Source organism: Mesocricetus auratus, unplaced genomic scaffold (assembly GCF_017639785.1).
Source record: "Mesocricetus auratus isolate SY011 unplaced genomic scaffold, BCM_Maur_2.0 Super-Scaffold_100019, whole genome shotgun sequence".
Classification (NCBI taxonomy): Eukaryota; Metazoa; Chordata; class Mammalia; order Rodentia; family Cricetidae; genus Mesocricetus; species Mesocricetus auratus.
The window spans coordinates 32,612,630-32,631,002 of NW_024429200.1; the positions used below are offsets into that span (position 1 = coordinate 32,612,630).

The window sequence follows — 18,373 nt, forward strand, 5'->3', positions numbered from 1 at the left end:
CTAGTGACTTGTCGCTAAGCATCTCTGTTGCAATTCTGGTTTCACCAGTTGCTGGTTGTGTAGAGTGTGAACACTCAGCAGAGTTTTGGTAAAGATTCTGTGAGATAATCTGTGCAGAGAAGTTAACAGAAATATTGGGAAAGTGCTCATATTGTTATTATTATTACTATTTGTCTCCAAATTTAATGGTAGAAATGTCAAAGCCATGAGAGACAAGATCTGGAGAAGAGGCTGTGTGTTTCCTGTCCACAGCTTCCTAGATATGGGCATGGTCAAGTGATTTAACCTCGCTATGCTTTTATTTTGAGGCTGTTTAAAATCTTTTTTGGAGGGGAGTGGTTGAGACAGGGTTTCTCTGTGTAACAGCCTTAACTGTCCTGGAATTCACTCTGTAGACCAGGCTGGCCTTGAACTCACAGAGATCCACCTGCCTCTGCCTCCCAAGTGCTGGGATCAAAGGCGTGTGCCACCACTGCCTGGCAGGTGTTTAGAATCTTAATAATAACAACAGTACAATAATATCAGTCATATCTTTGGTCTTCAGCTATCATCTGACACACCATGGCACAGACACGAATTTGTACTCTGTGTTGTGGGTACCAGCCACTTACTAAGCGGTTGACAAATAAATGCTCCTAGCATAAATCAGCTTTCCTTTCTCTTGTCAAGAGGATGCCACCTGGTAGTCATAAAGACCCAGGGAGCCAGATAAAATACTTGCATGTGATATGAGGCACCCATACTTCTTTATGGTTTTTTTTTAAATTGAGATACAGCTAGAAACTGTAAAATTCACTATTCAAGTGTGCAGTCCAAATACCCATCTGTAAGCTGGCTACAGAAGATTCATCTAAGGGATAGTGAGAAACACAGATTCCAGACTTTTCCTCAGGCTCACTGAATCACAGTCTTCTGCACACAGTTTAGGATTTACAAAGGTGATTTTACATGTCAGGGAGCTGGAAATTGTTGTGCTATGGAATATGTTTATATGGTACTGATCCATGTTCCTTCTCAATAACATTGCTCTGTAATGATATCCCATGTCTCTCTGGTGTATACATGTATTTGTGTGCGTGTGTGTGTACATGGATGTGGGTAAGTCTGGAGGCTAGAAGTTGGTGTTGGGTATTTTCTGCTCTTCCTCGTATTTTTGAGGGAGTCCCCCTGAATCTGAGTATCATAGATTGAGCAAGGCTGACTGAAGTCTGTCTCTGCCTCTGCAGCACCAGGATTAGACATGTTTAACTGTGCCTGCCTTTGACATGAGTGCTAGGGAACTGAACTCAGATCCTCATGCTTGCCATCTCCCCAGCCCTTGAATACCCATTTTCAAGTGGTTAAATGGGATTTTCTTTCTCTCCTCTTTACTTCCTTGTCATTCTCTTCTTCATCTTCCTCCTTCTCTTCCTTTTTTTTTTTTTTTTTTTTTTTTTTTTTTTTGCATTGGAAGGGATGGAGCCCAGGACCTTGGGCCATTGAGCTACATAGCCAGAGTCTTAATAGATTTTACATTAGAGAGTATTTTCTTTGTCTGTCTCAGTGTCCGCCCCTGCACACAATCATACGTTAAGTGGGGCTGATCACACGATGGAAGGCCAGTTTACATAGTTTTGTGATATTTGGGCTCAGATGATGACCCTTCTGGTCCTCACTATGGGATGGTTTCCTCATACAGAATGCCAGGAACTTCTTAGCATACAGATTCTCATGCCAGGCCACAGATACACCAAGCCAGACTGTTGTCCAGGAAAGGAAAGTTAGTAGCCAGATGACACCAATATGCTGCCTGGACTTTGCAAAGGATGGTCTCTTTGTGTGTGTCTGCAATAAAAGCTGTGTTGTGCTCAGGAGAGTTTACTTGGGCCTTGCTGTGAGATGGGATTTGGAAGAACTGGGCTTAGCTGTGGCCTCACCTTTTAGTCAGTCCCTGGGTGATGCTCATTAAGCCATTACCCGCTAGATCGCTTGTTTTTAAATTGAGACAGCTCACTAGGGGAGGCCCTGGGCGTGTTAGCTTCTCTATAGATACCAACTCCAAAGGAGTTGCCTCTCCTGTGTGCTCTGAAAGCAGGACTTTTCCTTGGACTAGTCCTCACAGCTGTTTTGTTTTATTGAAGTGACTATGTGTATATCTGGTAAGATTAAGCAAGAAGCATGTAAAGACCCATCCTTTGTCTCTTCCCTCTGTTTCTTCTCAGATTCTGGTAACGTAGACTTTCATGTGTGAAAGCTCCGTTTACACACTGTCAGTAGTTTATATAGTGCTAGTGTCACTGTTTTGTTGATGTGAAGAGATGCTATGTCCAAGGCAACTTGCAAAAGAAAACATTTGATTGGGGGCTTGCTTACAGTGTCAGAGGGTGAGTCCATGATCATCATAGTGAGCAGTATGGCAGAAAGGCATGTTGTTGGTGCAGTACCTGAGAGCTTATACCTTATCCGCAAGTTGGAGAGAGAGAGAGAGAGAGAGAGAGAGAGAGAGAGAGAGAGAGAGAGAGAGAGAGAGAACCGTGAATGGCTTGAGCTTTTGAAATTCAAAGATCACCCCCAGTGACACATCTTCAAGGCCATACCCCGTAATCCTTCCCAAAACAGTTCCACCAATTAGGACCAAGCATTTAAACATTTGAGCATACAGGATCCATTCTCATTTAAACCATCTCATTGACCATTTTTCTTTTTTTTTGGTGGGTGCCAGGTTTCAAGACAGGTTTCTCTATGTAACCCTGGTTATCCTGGTACTCTTTCTGTAGAGTGGACTGGCCTTGAACTCACAGAAATCCTCCAGCCTCTGCCTCCCGAGTGCTGGAATTAAAGGCATAGGCCACCACTTTCTGACTTGAATTTGTTTGTTGTTGTTGTTGTTATTTTTTGAGACATATTCTCTTCATGTGGCCCTGGCTGGCCTGGAACTTGTTGAGTAGATTAGGCTGGCCTTGAACTCACAGAGATCTACCTGTTTCTATCTCCCAATTGCTGAGATTAAAAGTGTGTGTTGCCATGCCATGCAGCCAATTATTAATAATACTCTAATATGAAAACCATAGATTTCATGATTGGAAGACTTTCCATTTAACTGCTTTCTGTCACGCTAGAGAAACTAGAGTGAAGGATAAATTAGAACATGGGTTCTGGGTTCCTGGACTTGAGAAATGGGACAGGTGGGCACAGCAAGGGTTTGGTCATTTTCTTCAATACCAAAGTGATGGCACTGTACTTTAATGCCTTTGATGATTTTGGTTGATGGGTCTGGTCTAGTTTAGTCCTTCATCCAGACTACATTTCACAGAGGGGTTTGTTTTAGCCATGTATTGACCAAGATCCCCACTTGTGCTGTGGCTTAACTTTATTATCTTTGATTTATAATTTACAGCTGCTGAGAAGCAAAAGGAAACCTACTCCTTTGGAAGACCATTCCCCTAGGTGACCTTGCCACTGCTGTGGACCCCCTTCAACACTGGTCGCTGAACACCGACTTCAAGAAGACTCCATGGATGACGTCCAGTCTTATCAACTGCAGCTTTCCCTGTACATTTCCTTCTTTGCTTTCTTCCTTCCATTGAGGCTCTCATCAGGGTCAAATCAGAGATGACCCAACTGGACAACAGACTGGAGGACTGACCTCTTAAGAGTGCCAACGCTTAACAGTGCGCTGTCAGATCCATAGAAAGATAAGAAGAAGACAATACACTATGTGGAAGGGAGAGGAATGGCTTGATAATTACTTAGAGGCTGAGAGTTAGGAACAATCAAATTTAGAAGAATGTGGACTTTCTGTTTTTTAACTGCAGGACTTCTGTTTCCCCCCTACTGGGATGTATAATCTGGGTGTTCCTGCTGGAATGTGAGTCAGAGGAGCGGCTAAGTAGTCTAGTGGTTTTCCCACTTAGCTCTTGTCCTTTAGAAAGAGACACCAAACCATTAGTCTCTATATTGCATCTCTGTACTATACGTCTGTCTGCACTTTTGACCTGGAAGACATTGGCATTGCCTATATTGTAGGATAAAGGTCAATGATGTGAGTAGTTAAAACTCCCTTGAACTTTTTGTTTATAGACCAGGTGGTGGCATCCTGCATTGAGTGAATTAGAGCAATGGAGTCACAGTTTAAAATATTTAACTGAAACTTGACATTGCTAATTATGTAGAAGAGAAAATTATAGAACATGATCAGAATCATGAAACACAGTACAACTGGTCATATTTTGCAACCCAGCCTACCAGCTAAGTACAGGGTAGACTCTACAGAGACCAGAGCAGGTAGATATGATTCTTTCCCCATGGAGCTTACACTCTACTGTCCCTGTATGTGTGAAGAACAGTGGCTATCACATATGGGCGGCTACATGGATGTTCTTGAGCACAGGCCTCTCATTGGGGAGGAGTTACTAATGCTGTAGTCATGGCCAGTGGCCAAGAATCTCTAAGCTACATTTCATAATCAACCTGTGAATGTGAACTGCTTTTCTCTAGCAAAAGTCCTTGGATGTCAGCGGAAGTGCTTGAGGTTTGCAGGGCTTTTGTGTGTGTGTGGGGGGGGGCGGATATGAAATGATTTGAACCAGGAAAAAAAAAAGGATGGGATTCAGAACCAACTATTGCTTCTATTCTATGTAGGAAACTACAGTATGAAATATTTTGGGCTGGGAAACTGACACCTCGGTTTTAGTCCTTCATTCTCTTCTTCCCTCCCACTTTCCTTCCTTCCCTCCCTCTTTCCCACCCTCCCTCCTTTCTTCCTTTTTTTTTTTTTTTTTTTTTTGGTTTTTACGAGACAGGATTTCTCTGTATTGTTTTGGAGGCTATCGGTCCAGCCCAGCCTCGAACTCACAGAGATCCGCCTGCCTCTGCCTCCCGAGTGCTGGGATTAAAGGCGTGCGCCACCACCGCCCGGCTTCCTTTCTTCCTTTTTTTCCTTCTTTTTTTCTATAATACTAAAAAGCTATGTGACTGTAGGCAAGCCATTTCCCATTCCCTGTGGATATCTTTTGAGCGACTTTAAACCCCTTCTACCCCTGAAAGTCTTAACATCAGGCCCAAGGCTACAGTGGTCAGTTTCAAAATACCCTGCCTTCAGTTGCTAGATCATATCATCAGTTACATAAACTTTTCATTTTTTATTTTTGAGGGAGTGTCTGTTTTAAGTACACATTGAGTTATTTCCTGGGGTTAAGAAGATGCTAACACTATGTCCTGCTTCGTTTTGCTGCCTTTGCTCATGCTACGTGCGATGCATCAGGTATGTGTTGCGTTTGGAAATACATGATAAACCTGACGCTTTTCCAGACTGCCTTCACTTTTTCAGAGAGTCTCCCATTTCCTTTTACCTTCTGGCATTTTCTTTGAAGAGACACAGTCGTATCTAGGCAGTGTGCTGTGGCACCCTTGATGTAATCACCTGCGAGCAGGTGCTGCATGCTGCCTAAGCAATAGAGTCGACCACTAAGATGCGTATTCAAGTAAGCATTCAGACCCAGGACGTGTGCAGAAGAACCACCTTCCAGCCTGTGTAGAACACTGACTACTCTATTCCCTGCAAGCCTTGCCCAGGTAGAGAGAGTCTAAACCCAAACTACTGCTCAATAAATAGACATATTTTCTATGCACTGTGTTTCTCTGTATCATCCCAATGAGTTGTCACTTCTTAGAGAAGGAATGGAAAAATACAAATCAGACAAAAATATTGCTTGAGCTCTAACCTCATTAGGGATCCTCTTTTTTTCTTTTTTCTTTTTTTTTTGGCAATTTCTCATTTCTATTTCATTATCAACAAATCCACTGAACACTTATCTCTAAGTTTAGGACATATTTTATGACTATATAAAACAATGGAATTTCAGGTTCAGAGCTGTTGACATATTTGTTTTGAGTATACTATTTGAATATTTTTATTATAGGGAATGACTTTAGACATTTGAATTTAGTAACTTCAGTGGTAAAAATGAATGACTCGACTTTCAATTTTCCTTTTCAGTTCAAGTTAAAGAGTAGCTACCTCCAGGTAATGTCTACACTTCCCTATGACCAAGGGCTCTAACTGTCTCTATTGCCTTTCTTTATGTAGGTATATGTCACTGCCAAGGATAATCTTCATCTTCTCTTATTGTCTTATTTTCTACCTGGCAAGCATATTAAAAACAGTATAAAATTCATGAGATAAACTTTTCTGATAGGAGATTAGAAAAACAAGGGCCAAGATAAACAAAATAAATGAAAAAAATTAACAGTCAAATAATTTTTTTGGAATCATGCCTATTGAACCGTTTTTGTATTTTTTGTCTTATTAATTTTCTTTCTGTTTTAGTTTCTTTGTATGTTTTGATTTTTGTTGTTGTTTTTTCTTCTTTTGAAAGAGAAATAACAAGAAGTTATATGGGTAGAGAGGTGGGGAGGACCTGGGTGGAGTTGGAAAGTACATGATAAAAATATATTATCTGAAAAGAAAACCTTTAAGTAAAAATGTTTGTGTTTTTGAGACAAGAGTCACAGGTAACCCAAACTGACCTTGTCACTGAGGCTGGCTTTGAACTTCTGATTCTTTTGCTTCTGTGTGGGTAGACTGCTGGGATTACAGTCACATAACCATGCCTGGCCCATTTTCAAATAATTTACTGCTGCATTCCTCCCGCTACACAGAAGTAGAATCAGTAAATCCATATAATTCTAAACATCCTAACGAGAAGGAGAACAGTTTGATGAGCATTTTCAACACTTCCAAGTATCTGAGTATTAGCTCTGTGAAAACTAAATGTAGAGATGGTGGATTGCTCTCCCAGCTTCTCATTTGGACGGTCTGGTGTGTTGTAGATCCAGTCATTGACCTTAAAGCAGCTTGTATGCTTTCTTTATCCTTCATGAGAAAGGAAAAAATCTTTTTCCAAACAATTAAAACCTTCCTGCTTCAGGTGGGATGGAAAGAATTAGGAGTTATGTCTCCTTGTGTGTAATTGCAAGTTTCATCTTTCTTGTTTTAATGATTGACAGAAAATTGATAAACTGAGACATCTCCTTATTAGGGTTGAATGTACTCTCTTGGTAGCCCCATTACTAATTTGTTTGACTATTTTGCGCGATTTCTTACTCTGTAATGGAAAGGTTTATTAAATATGAGGGTTGCAAAGCTTTCTGAATACTAATGAACTTATTTGCCAAAATTTAAATGTTCTTCTTGTCAGTGAATGCCTGTCTCACATAACAGGAACCAAATTGAATAATGAAGAAAATTAGACTCTATCGAACCTCAAGAGAAATCATGTGTGAATTGTAATAGAAAACCGAGAGAGAAAAGGGTCATATTTTAGAAAAAACATGAGATAATTTGGATTATTTTTAAAAAAGGATGAACTTAGGGAAGCTCAGGTCTTTTCACAGAAACACACATTCATTCAATTAACTCAAAATGCTGTTTTTCCCTTTACCCAAGCAGTCTATACCCATTGCCAGCTTCAGAAAAAGAAGAGCCAGATAGGTGGGAAATGCATGCCAGGTTTCTGCACTTACAATTCACTAAACTTATTCTCATATGAGGACTTTATACACCTATGATGGAGAGGGAAAATCAATAACCTGGAAAAATGAGTACTATTCTTCAGAGGAGTTCAATAAAGAGATAGAATTTGGGAAATTGCTGCAATTCTTCCTATAAGCATAATAGAACGAGTCTGCCCCTCAATGGTGCGTTTAATTCCATCATCTTGGTGCTATGGCTAATGAAGTACATGATCATGATACCTTTCCTTTGCTAGCATCCAAGGGCATTGTGGGAACAATATGCTTGCCCTCTTGACTAGAGAGATGGTGGGGGAAATTCAGCAATCATACCAACTGCAGAGCATGATCAGGAAAACACAGGGTGTGTGTGTGGAGTAAAATCAAGCAGCTAAGTAGAAGTGAATCTGAATGGAAAGGTGACAAGGAACAGTGATGGGGAATTGGACCTTTTGTCCTTGACACAAATCTGAGAAAGGGACATGTTCCATGAAAAAGCATGAGGGAACAAGGATTTTGAGGCTGAGAAAATAAAAGAAAATAATGAATGTCTCCAGTGTTAAAAGGAATTTTCGTGAGGTCTTAAAAAATTACAGGAAAATAAAGCAGAAGGATGAGGACTTTGGAGCATGTGGAGTTTTAAAAACAAAATAAAACCTACAAAAAAAATGGAAAGCTAAATGCTGTTCCAAGAAAACAATGGATAAGAAAAGAAGCAGTGAGTAAAGAGAGATTCGGATTTAGGGTTTGTTTTCAATCCAGAAGAGGAAAGGGGTACGGCAGAAGCATCTTTTAGACATCATGCTGGACTTCATCTCCAAAGGAGAAAAAAAATGGTTAATTTATCCCAGAGTAATACTATTTTACACTGTTTTATCTGAGATGCATTTCCTTTATTGCCCCTGGTGAGATTAAAAAACTAGACCTTGATTGCTTCTTTGGGGGAGAGGGCTTTCAAGTTACAAATCTCTATTTCCCCCTTGTAATGATAACTGGATTTCAACAAGTAAGTAAATAAACTCCTGGCCTGGTCTGATGGGAATAAAGAATTTAGTAAGTAGGGAGGGAGGTGGAGGAACTAGACAATTGAGCAGAGGAATAGGCTGCACAGGCAGCAAGATGGCCCAATTTGTGAGAAAATCAAATGAATAATCGGATTTGAAGGACGCGTGCAATAAGGAGTATGGAATAATAAGATATTTAGAAAGGAGAAATTACTTGGAAAAGTGAGAGTGAATGGCGAATAATATGGGGGATGATTAAGGACTGAGGAAGGAAGACAGAGGAGGGAGGAGAGATAATTGGAATGGGAAACAAAATGTGATGGGGGGATGTAAAAGGGCAAGTTCTGATTCTGCATGGCCACCCACCGACCTCCAGGGATGGTGCACAAGCTAGACAGAAAGGGTGGAAAAGACCCACACCATTCAAGGCTACCGTCTAAAGTCAAGACAATAGAGGAAACAGTAAGTGTCACTCTTCCTTCGGAAGGAAAGCACATCTAGAGAAATGCATCAGTCTGTGTTTGCCACTCATTTATGAGTAGAATAGTCTTCGTCTCCCTTTGTAAAAGGTTGATTCATAAAAGGATTGCTATTAAGGGAGAGAAAAGGTTAGCCTTATCAGGGAAGTTAAGAAAAGATTACATCTGGAGTACCTGAAGCAGGATGTGTGTGAACAAGCCTCTTTGTGGCCCTTAATGTAAGATTTCCAAATTCAGCATCCCATGGAAGAACTGGAGAGCAGGTATCCAAATCCAAGGGTAGGTACTGAGGAGGGAGGAGGTTTAAATTGTAAATATTTTATAATGTATTTTCTGAAACATTTCATCCTCCATAAAGATGGTTGTCGTTAAGTTAAAAAGCTTCCTGGTATTGTATGAAACACTTACATGAGAGGGTTTATAGCAATGTAAAGTAGTAGACACAGTGTTAAGTGGGAAAAAAAGTTCATGTTGGGAGTTGCTCTAAATGCCTGTGATTTTTCCTTTTACTTTCCCGTTTGTGCTGAGAATTCCTTGCAAGCAAGCAGTGCAGACCCCCTTCTGGGGGAAGCTGATAAAGTAATTTAGCTGGAAAGGCTTAATGAGATAATGATGCTAAGGCCAGTTAACAACTAATAAGCATGTAACCACGAGGGATGATATTGTTGCTTATTAATTATAATGATGATGTGGAGGAGAGAGACAAGGCGGCCCTCCGCTTAGCAGAGAGTACTCAGGAGTGTGACTGACTCCCAGAGGCAGAGCTGCCATCAGAGGGCTTTAGAATTAGGTCAACATAAATGTATGGCTGCTGGTTTATATGGCCACCACAGAGCTAGAGCCCATGCAAAAAGTAACGGCTGCTTTCCTAGAGGTGGGCAGAGCTGGCCTGGAGTCCTGTGTGACTTCCAGGATAAATGCAGAGGCAGACTCCAGGCCAAGGTTTGGGGACATCTGCTTGATGATAATTCCCGAAGTATTCATTCCCTGGGTAGACAGGCAGGTGTCCAGAATGAGCAAGGTATGCTTCCAGGTTGATGTTGTTCCATTTCACCAGTGAGTGTGGAGAGTCAGACATGGAGTGTGGCGATTTGTTACTTCTGTTGCTGTCGTTTTGTTTTTCTGAAACAGGATTTCTCTGTGTAACAGTTCTGGCTGTCTTGGAACTCCAGGTTGGCCTTGAACTCACAGAGATTTGCTTGTCTCTGCCTCCCTAATACTGGGATTAAAGGCATGGTTCTTTTTTAATTTGCCTTAATGAAGGAGCCCAGAAAGAGCCTGTCTGCTCCATCCATCCTTCCCTTCCTTCCTTCCTTCCTTCCTTCCTTCCTTCCTTCCTTCCTTCCTTCCTTCCTTCCTTCCTTCCTTCCTTCTACTTCATTTTGCCCCCTGGAGGTACATTAACTATTGACTTGGCTTTAAAAGTTTGGGGTGTTAGTAATTAACCCAACTCTGATTCCTGTTTGCCCAGGACAGAGAACTGTAGTATCAACACAGTGCAGACACACTCAACTGTAGCAGTCAGGAAGGTAGGAGCAGACAGGCAGGTTGTGAAAGTGGCAGATAAACTGTTATAGGGAAGTGCACTAGGCTTTTGGGAACCTTAGGGCTCCTTCAGAGAGGCGTAGGACGGGGAAACACAGGTCCAGCTTGGGAAAACTGATTGGGGGCCTGGTAAGGTGTATGAAACTCACCTCCTTATCTCCCGTCTAGCCGGACAGTTCTGGGTGGGTCCTGGAGCCTCGGCTATTGCCTACTGTTTTGCTGGGTCATTTGATCCACCTCTGCAGTGACAGGGTGATTTTCCATACCTTCTGGTGCTGTTATTGGCGAAATGAGGGCCATGCCACAGGATTTGATTTGGGCGATGTGATAATGCATACTGTATACATTATAGTAGCAGGGAATGATATTCTTACTACCAGCTTCTTAAGGGACATTAATTTCATTTTTAATTAAATGTGTAGTTTGAGAGTGCCAAGAGGTGAAAAAGGATGGGGGACAGGAAAACAGGGAACATCTTTACTTTTGACCTTCATACCAGTTTTGTGACCTTGAGCAAGACCCTTGATCTTCTGAACCTTGCTACCTCATATATAAAATGAAGAGTTACTGAGGAGGATCTTAAAAGTCATAAAGCTATATCCACATTTATAATTCTATACACATTATAGAGGCAATCCTAGAGACCCTTCATGAGAGAAGCAATTGATCATCTCTACTGACTTAAGTCTGTGGTTCAGAGTAGACAGTTAAGGTCAGTCAAAGGCAGAACTTCTTAGTAAGCAGCAGCTATGTGGTAGCCCCATGCCAACCTTAATTCAAGTGATTCTCAGGTGATGAAGTTCATGAAAAGATTAAACAAGTCCTTTGATATTATATAGTCAGTAAGAAATATAGCCAGCATTTTACCCCAGGTCTCCCTGACACAAAAGCCGTGTCTACTTCTTGTAGTTTAAAACACAGTGCTTCAATTACTGAACATAGGGAAGTTGAGCTGGTGTCTACACACTCCTATGTACTTTTCATTTTTGGTACAGGAAGGTACTCTACATGCTACCAAACAGAAATGTAAACACCAACCCAGCCACAAGCCCTTTGGTCTATCATGCTGTTACGTCTGCACAACACTCTGCGGCGATGTTGGCATAAAGCTTGTTGGAGAAACCAACCAATATCTGATTTGATTTAAGGACCACTCCAGGAAATGTCCAGACTCAACACTCCTTGTGTGACTAAAAACCTGAGTCTCAGTAACTCAGGGACCTAGAATAAAACCAAGTTTTACTGTTCTGAAAAAGAAAAAAGAGCAATAAAATGACTCCTAATGATATTCTGCTATACGCATAGACCGGTTTCTTGCTCAGCCATCATCAGAGAACCCTTTTCCTGCAACAGGTGGGAATATAAAGACCCACAGCCAGACATTATATAGAGAGTGAGAGACATTGAAATAGCCATAAATAGGATGTCTCCATCCAATCCCTTCCCCCAGGGCCCAGTGAACACCACAGAAGAGAAGGCAGAAAGAATGTAGGAGCCAGAGGGCTTGGAGAACACCAAGAAAGCAAGGCCCTCCAAGTCAACATGAGCACAGCTCATGAGGATGCACCGAGATTGAGGCAGCATGCACAGGGCCTCTATGGGTCTGCACTAGGTGCTCTGCGTCTATGTTATGACTTCCTGTTTAGTGTTTTTTATGTTTTAGGCTTTTTTTTTTTTTTTTGGAATTCCTGAGTAGGTCTTTGATTCTTATACCCTTTGGGGACCTCTTTTTCTTCTATTTGTTTATTTTGTTCAATTCCAATTGGTTAGTTTTTGTTTTATCTTAATGTATTACAATTCATTTTTTATCTCTTAGAACCCTGTTTTCTAATGAGAGACAGAAAGGGGTGGATCTGGATGGGAAGAGAGGTGGGGAGGACACAGAAGGAGTAGAGGGAGGGGAAACTGTACTCAGGGTGTATTATCTGGGGGGGAGAAATTATTTTCAAAAAATAAGTAAGAAAAGGAAAGATACAAAACAAAACAGAAACCACAGTGCTTGTTTCCCATACCCCTTGGAGCAAGCCACCAGGTCTTTGGGCAGTCTTAGAGGTGCTCAGCTGGAAAGCGAGGGAGGTAGGAGACAGGCAAGGAGTTAGTAAAACCTGCTGATTCTTAGCTAAACATTTCTTTGATTCCAGTACTGTGACTTTGAGCTACCGCTTGACCAATGATAGTAATGTGATTACACAGAAAGCACCATGCTTGAAACCCACCATGTTCACCGTCCCGTTTCTGTTTCTTCCAGCATGTTGAAGGAGAGACACTTGCTGGAAGCAAAGAGAATCAAATGATTGAACTTCACTCATCTACCCAGTGGTCACAGAGCTGGCAGCCCTCCACACTCCAAGCCTCTACTCAGCTGGGTGTGGTGAAACTCTAGCACTTAGGAGGCTTCAGTAGGAGAATCTCATATTGAAGCTCTGACTGGGCTACACAGAGACTCTCAAAACAAAACAACAGTAACAACACCCCTTCCCTTGAAAAAAGATTCCTGACATTAAAGAGCCTGTTTTATCAGCTTAGTTTAATGGTTTATTTTATATAAAAGAAATATATTTTTTGATCTTTTTCATGGCAAATAAATTATTTCAATAATTCTGACTGGATTGCAATCTATATACTATGCCCCTCTAAAAAATATTGCAATAGTCTTTGCCACACAGAGGAGTGTTGCTTCTTAGCTAGTGAGCTTGTTAACCAAAAATGACCATCTAGATCAGGCTTTCTTAAACTGTTTCTATTCATTGTCCCTTTCCTTTGAGAAATTTTTATATGACTCCATGTACATAAAGTAGTTCTATAAATCAAACAGTTACTCATAATAAATTATTAAGAAATATGTCTCAAAATAATTCTTTTATACACAGATAATTCCTACGGTTCATAATTCATAGTTTTTCAAGACAGGTTTTTCTTTAGAGTAGCTTTGAGTCTGTCCTGGAAGTTGCTCTGTAGGCCAGGCTGGCCTAGAAACTACAGGGATTGACCTATCTCAGCCTCCTGAGTGCCAGGGTTAAAGGAATGTATTACCATCATCTGACAATTTTGATACATATTAAAAATAAAAAATCTGTATACTAAAAAGATATAGGTGCTTTCTCACTGTGCCAGAAGGAATTACACCTTGATAGAAAATTTGATTTTGGCAGGACACAGAAAGTCTTCACCATTCTCCAGAATTGACTATTATTTTGATTTTATAACCATCCATGCTGAGAATTCTACTTTATATAAAAATTTGCAAAATGGTAATAGAATAAAAATGACAGAAGTATATTTAGAGTCATTTCAAAGATTGTTGGCAGTTCTATCTTAATACCAATCCAAAACTTATTCGATAAATTTAAAAATAAAACTAAGTCAGTAAACTACTTTGTCTCTAAGCTGGCAGAAAACACTGTATAGATAATAAAAGCATTGTGATACATGGAATAGAGTAGTCTCAGGTCATCATTTGTTGCTGTTGTATACGACATGTAAAGTGTTAAATGTGCATGTTCTGTGCCCTTAGATCCAAGGACTCAATGAACTTGTGGGATGCAATACAGGTGAGCATGCCCTGAAACACCTCAGATTTGTTATGCATTGGAATTTAAATTAACTATTGGTTGTTCCAGATTCAGAAACCCTTCACTGCTGCAGTATTCTTCGAAACCCCTACATTCAGTTTTGTGCCCCACATGTGGATGGGAGCCTCCATATAAGATTAGAAGCTGGGTTTTAAATACTTATTGACTGGTTTAAGAAAGATGTTCCATCAAGGTTTAGCTGGAGGTGTTGGGCGTCAAACAGAGGGGCTCATCCTCCATGCATCTTTTTTGAAACTAACAAGGACAGTCAGTTCTTTCTTGATAAGAACATTGCTGCTTAGGACTTTAAATTGTCTTTCAAGTATTTACTTCAACATCTCCTAGAAGAAAATCTAGCTTCAGAGTTTATTATTATGTATATTGGTTTGCAGTGCACAAGACTAAACCCAGGGCCTTGTGCGTATTATGCAAGGACTCTTGCTCTACCTCAACTCTAAACTTAGTCTGAATGCACCAGTCTTTGCATGCTCTCAACTACCTTTTTTGGGGGGGGTTCTTTAGTTTCAATTTATTCTCTCCTTTTGTTGTTGCTGTTCCTGGGTACGTGATAATTTTTATTTCATGTGGTTGTGGTAAGCTAAGTATGAAAAATTAGAAATGCCAAAGTGTGGAATTTGATGAAATAAAGATACAAAGTACACCATGTTGTCATGTAAGGGAATGAGGTAGTTCTCTATATGGAATCACTTTCAAGACATATAACTAACATTTAGTAGGCAAAGCATAGAACAATATACGCAGTGTGCTACTGTTTGTATATGCATATACAGAGGTATATTCAGTATGCTTCTATGCTTTGTGTGGCCATGGAAAGACATTAAGGAAGTGATAATAGTGGTTGTCTCTAGGGAGAAATTGGCTGGGAGATTGGAAGACTATTCTGCTGTCCTATTATATAGTGTAACATGTTCATGTATTATCTATTAATATTTTTATAAGGCAGAAGGCAGAGCTATTTTTACTGAGATGGAAAAATATAAAAGGCATATTGTTATGTATAAAGAACAAATTATGGAATAGTGTAACTAGTATATGATCTGGCTTTTGTAAAGTAATCATAAATATATATATTGTAAAGTAATCATAAATATATATACATACATACTTACATCCATATATATACACACATATATATATGGATGGCAAACACTTGTATGTGTAAGAACGTGAACCAAAGTCAGGGGAGATAGGAAATGTGTGTTCAGGTATAGACTTTCACTTTTTTTATCCTATGCACTTCTGTTTTCATGCCAAGCACATCACACATCGATATACTAGAAATAATTCATAAAGCATTAATTAAACTGGACACCAATCAAAACTTTGCAGATCAATGTTTTGGTTCAGCTATTCATGTTGTATCTCACAGACTCAGGTCTGATCTCTTTCTCAATCTCCTCTTTGAGGCTTGCTGAATCTCCCATTCCTTTGCCCATGCTTTTCTCTGCTTCCCAGCATTAAGAGGGCCAAGCTAAGGTTGTCACTAAGAAGCCACACTAACACCGCTATGGATTCTCTGTCAACCACTTTCCTTTTAAATTAAATTAACGAATCTTTTGGAGACAGGCTGTCTTGAGGTTGCTATGTAGATGTTGATGACCTTGAACTCCTGATCCTCCAGCTTCGGCACCCCAAGCACTGGGATTTAAGGTGTGATGGGACCAGAGCTTCATATTCACTAGGTGAGCATTCTCCCAACTGAGTTACATCCCCAGCCACATTCATTTTCTTTGTAATTAATACAAAAAAAATGAGGTTGCTCAAATCTCTGTTTGCCGACTTTACAGTCTTCGCTTTGGGTTAAATGAATCACCCCACCTCTTTAGGAAGGTACCTAGGTTTTCTGGATCATTTATATCAATCATCACATAAGTCCAGTAAGGCTCCAATCTCAACAAACAAAACCCAAGAAACCCTCTTTGCCTCCACACTTCTTCCAAAAACTGCTCCATTTCTCCAACCTCGTGGTGATTCTTAAAATGTTTCCCTTACTTTTGTAAAGCCCCCCCCCATGCCCTCATTCACTTGGCATCCCACTTCTCTCACAATTTCAATGGCGACCAAATGTTCTCCCTAATTTCTGTTTTCAAGGTCATGGTATTTGGTTGCAAAATCGGTGGTTCTCATCTTCTCAATTCATTGATCAAATGCCTCCTTGGTCTTCATTTTTCCTTCTTCTCTTCTCCTCTCCTTGTCTCTTGGATCTCCCCCTATGTTACAGTGGTTCCTTCTTTATTCTTTTCACCTTGGAATGTTGGGTTTCTCATGGCTTCACTCTTGGAGACATCTGTCTTCTTGCTTTAAACTAATTTGTGTTTAACTCTGAATAGCATTTCCATACTGCTATCTGATCAAACTCCAACTTGTACCTAGACTTACAGATTCACTGTCTTTTTGATACTAATATTTAACTTTGTAAGAGCCATCTCAAACCTAGCAGAACAGATAGACCTCTTTATGTCGATAAATGACAACTCCATTGGAGTTTTCCTTTTTGAATATGACCTGAACCTAATTACTTTCTATAGCTTTCATACCAAAACCCCTGTCTAGCATCTGCACCAGTCACCTGACTTAGAACAATAGACTCTTGTAGAACTTGGCTCCTTAAAAATCTGTGTGTTTTAAATACATAAATTACAGCATATCATTGCTTTGCACAACATTCTCAAATGGTTTCTACCACATTCAGCATAAAATCTACAGTCCTTTCTATAAACTTTAAGGCTTGCAATGCCTCTTAAACTCACCTTTTATCTCTGATCTCATTCTATCCTTACCCCCTTCACTGTTTTCATGTCAGAGCAACCTGGCTGCTTTTGGCACATGCTTCCACCTCAGAACTGGTACTTACAGTATCTGCCAGGAAGACTCTTTGATGTGCTCCTTTCCTTTATCCTGCCCATGTGTCACCTCATCAGAAAATCTTCCTTGAGCACTGTGTCTGGAGCACTAGGCTGTCTCACTCGGACCATGTACCCCGATTTATTTTCTGTATCGCCTGATATGTTGCCTATGCATTTGACTAATATTTGCTTATGATTTATCTGCCCAAGAATAGACAAAACAGCTATTTTGTCTCAGTTAATACATCTCTAATATTCAGAAGAAAATGATTGTTACAGAGTAACTTAAAAGAATTTTCTGAGTTTTCAAAAGAGATGATAAGAGGTTCTCTTTAGCATATTTTCGTTACATGAAATTCTTAAGATGGTTTATTTTTCCATTAAAAATTTCTCCTGTCTTTAAGTTACAAAAAACTGTTTCATTTTTTTTCTTTAGAAACTATTGTAGACTCACAAATACTGGCAAAAGTAGTATAAATAACTCTATTTACTCTTCATCTATTGTTTCCCAAATTGTTTTCTCTAACCATCCTTCTAATTTTCTAAGCTCTAGTTTCTTCAATCTTTTACAATTTTATTTTAAAACACAGATTGCCAGGATCTCCCTGCCAACTCTTGAAAACCTAGGAACTTACCCATAGTAGACAAGCTCTATGCCATGTCTCCCCCTGACCCAATTCCCCTTCTTATTTTGTTGGTGTATTTTCTTCTACACCAGATTCAAATTCCTCTGCCAAGATGATGTATTATGCAAGAAAGGGAAAGGATATTTTAATTAAATGGGAGAAAATAGGTTTAACCAAAGTTTTTAATAGTTAAAAGAAAAAGAAGGAAAAGAAGAGGAAGACTTCCGTCTTTGAAGCACACTGTCCTACAGAGAGGTGACTGTCCTGCAGATTTTGTGTCCTAGCTTGCTTGCTGTGATGTCTAGAGACTGACAATTTTTAGGCTGTCCTGCCATTTATCTCTTATAGGAAGAGTTGATTAAAAAAAGCTCTATGGGCTTTTTAAAGTGTATATTTATATTTCTTTTTAGTCTCTTATTTTGTTCAGTTCTTGCCATTCACTTATTCACCAGACACTTTGTGTTCCTACTTGTCCAGATGAACAGTCTTTTTCCTCCTAAGTGGATCTGGGATCAGCATCACCTTTAAATCATTATAAGTATTGAAAGACTGAAAAAACTCCCATGGTCCAGGCAAGTCAAATATTAATTGAGTATTCCCATTGGATGGTAATCATTGAATAATTGGTTTTTCAGTATTAAAAAATGTTCAAGAGCCAGTGCCCCTTACAGCATGTCTGACATATAAACGAGATAAGTAAAAGTTTGAAAAGATAAGGCTGAACCAATGAGATGACTTGGCAGGACTTGGTGAAGATTCTGCCATTCACTTGGAGCTGTTCTCCCTCAT

General features: G+C 39.9%; 1 long non-coding RNA gene across 5 annotated transcripts in view; it reads left to right on the forward strand.

Annotated features, from left to right (window-relative positions):
* LOC106022226 overlaps window positions 1-17,785 on the forward strand; it is a 57,760-nt gene extending 39,975 nt beyond the window's left edge. For 4 of the 5 annotated variants that reach the window (XR_005869713.1, XR_005869712.1, XR_005869711.1 and 1 more), the window contains exon 2: window positions 3,377-4,025. This is a non-coding gene — a long non-coding RNA (uncharacterized LOC106022226). Of the gene's footprint in view, window positions 1-3,376; window positions 4,026-12,767 lie in introns of those variants that run through there. The other variant, XR_001197252.3, reaches the window with a different exon arrangement.
* The last annotated feature ends 588 nt before the right edge of the window (window positions 17,786-18,373 follow it).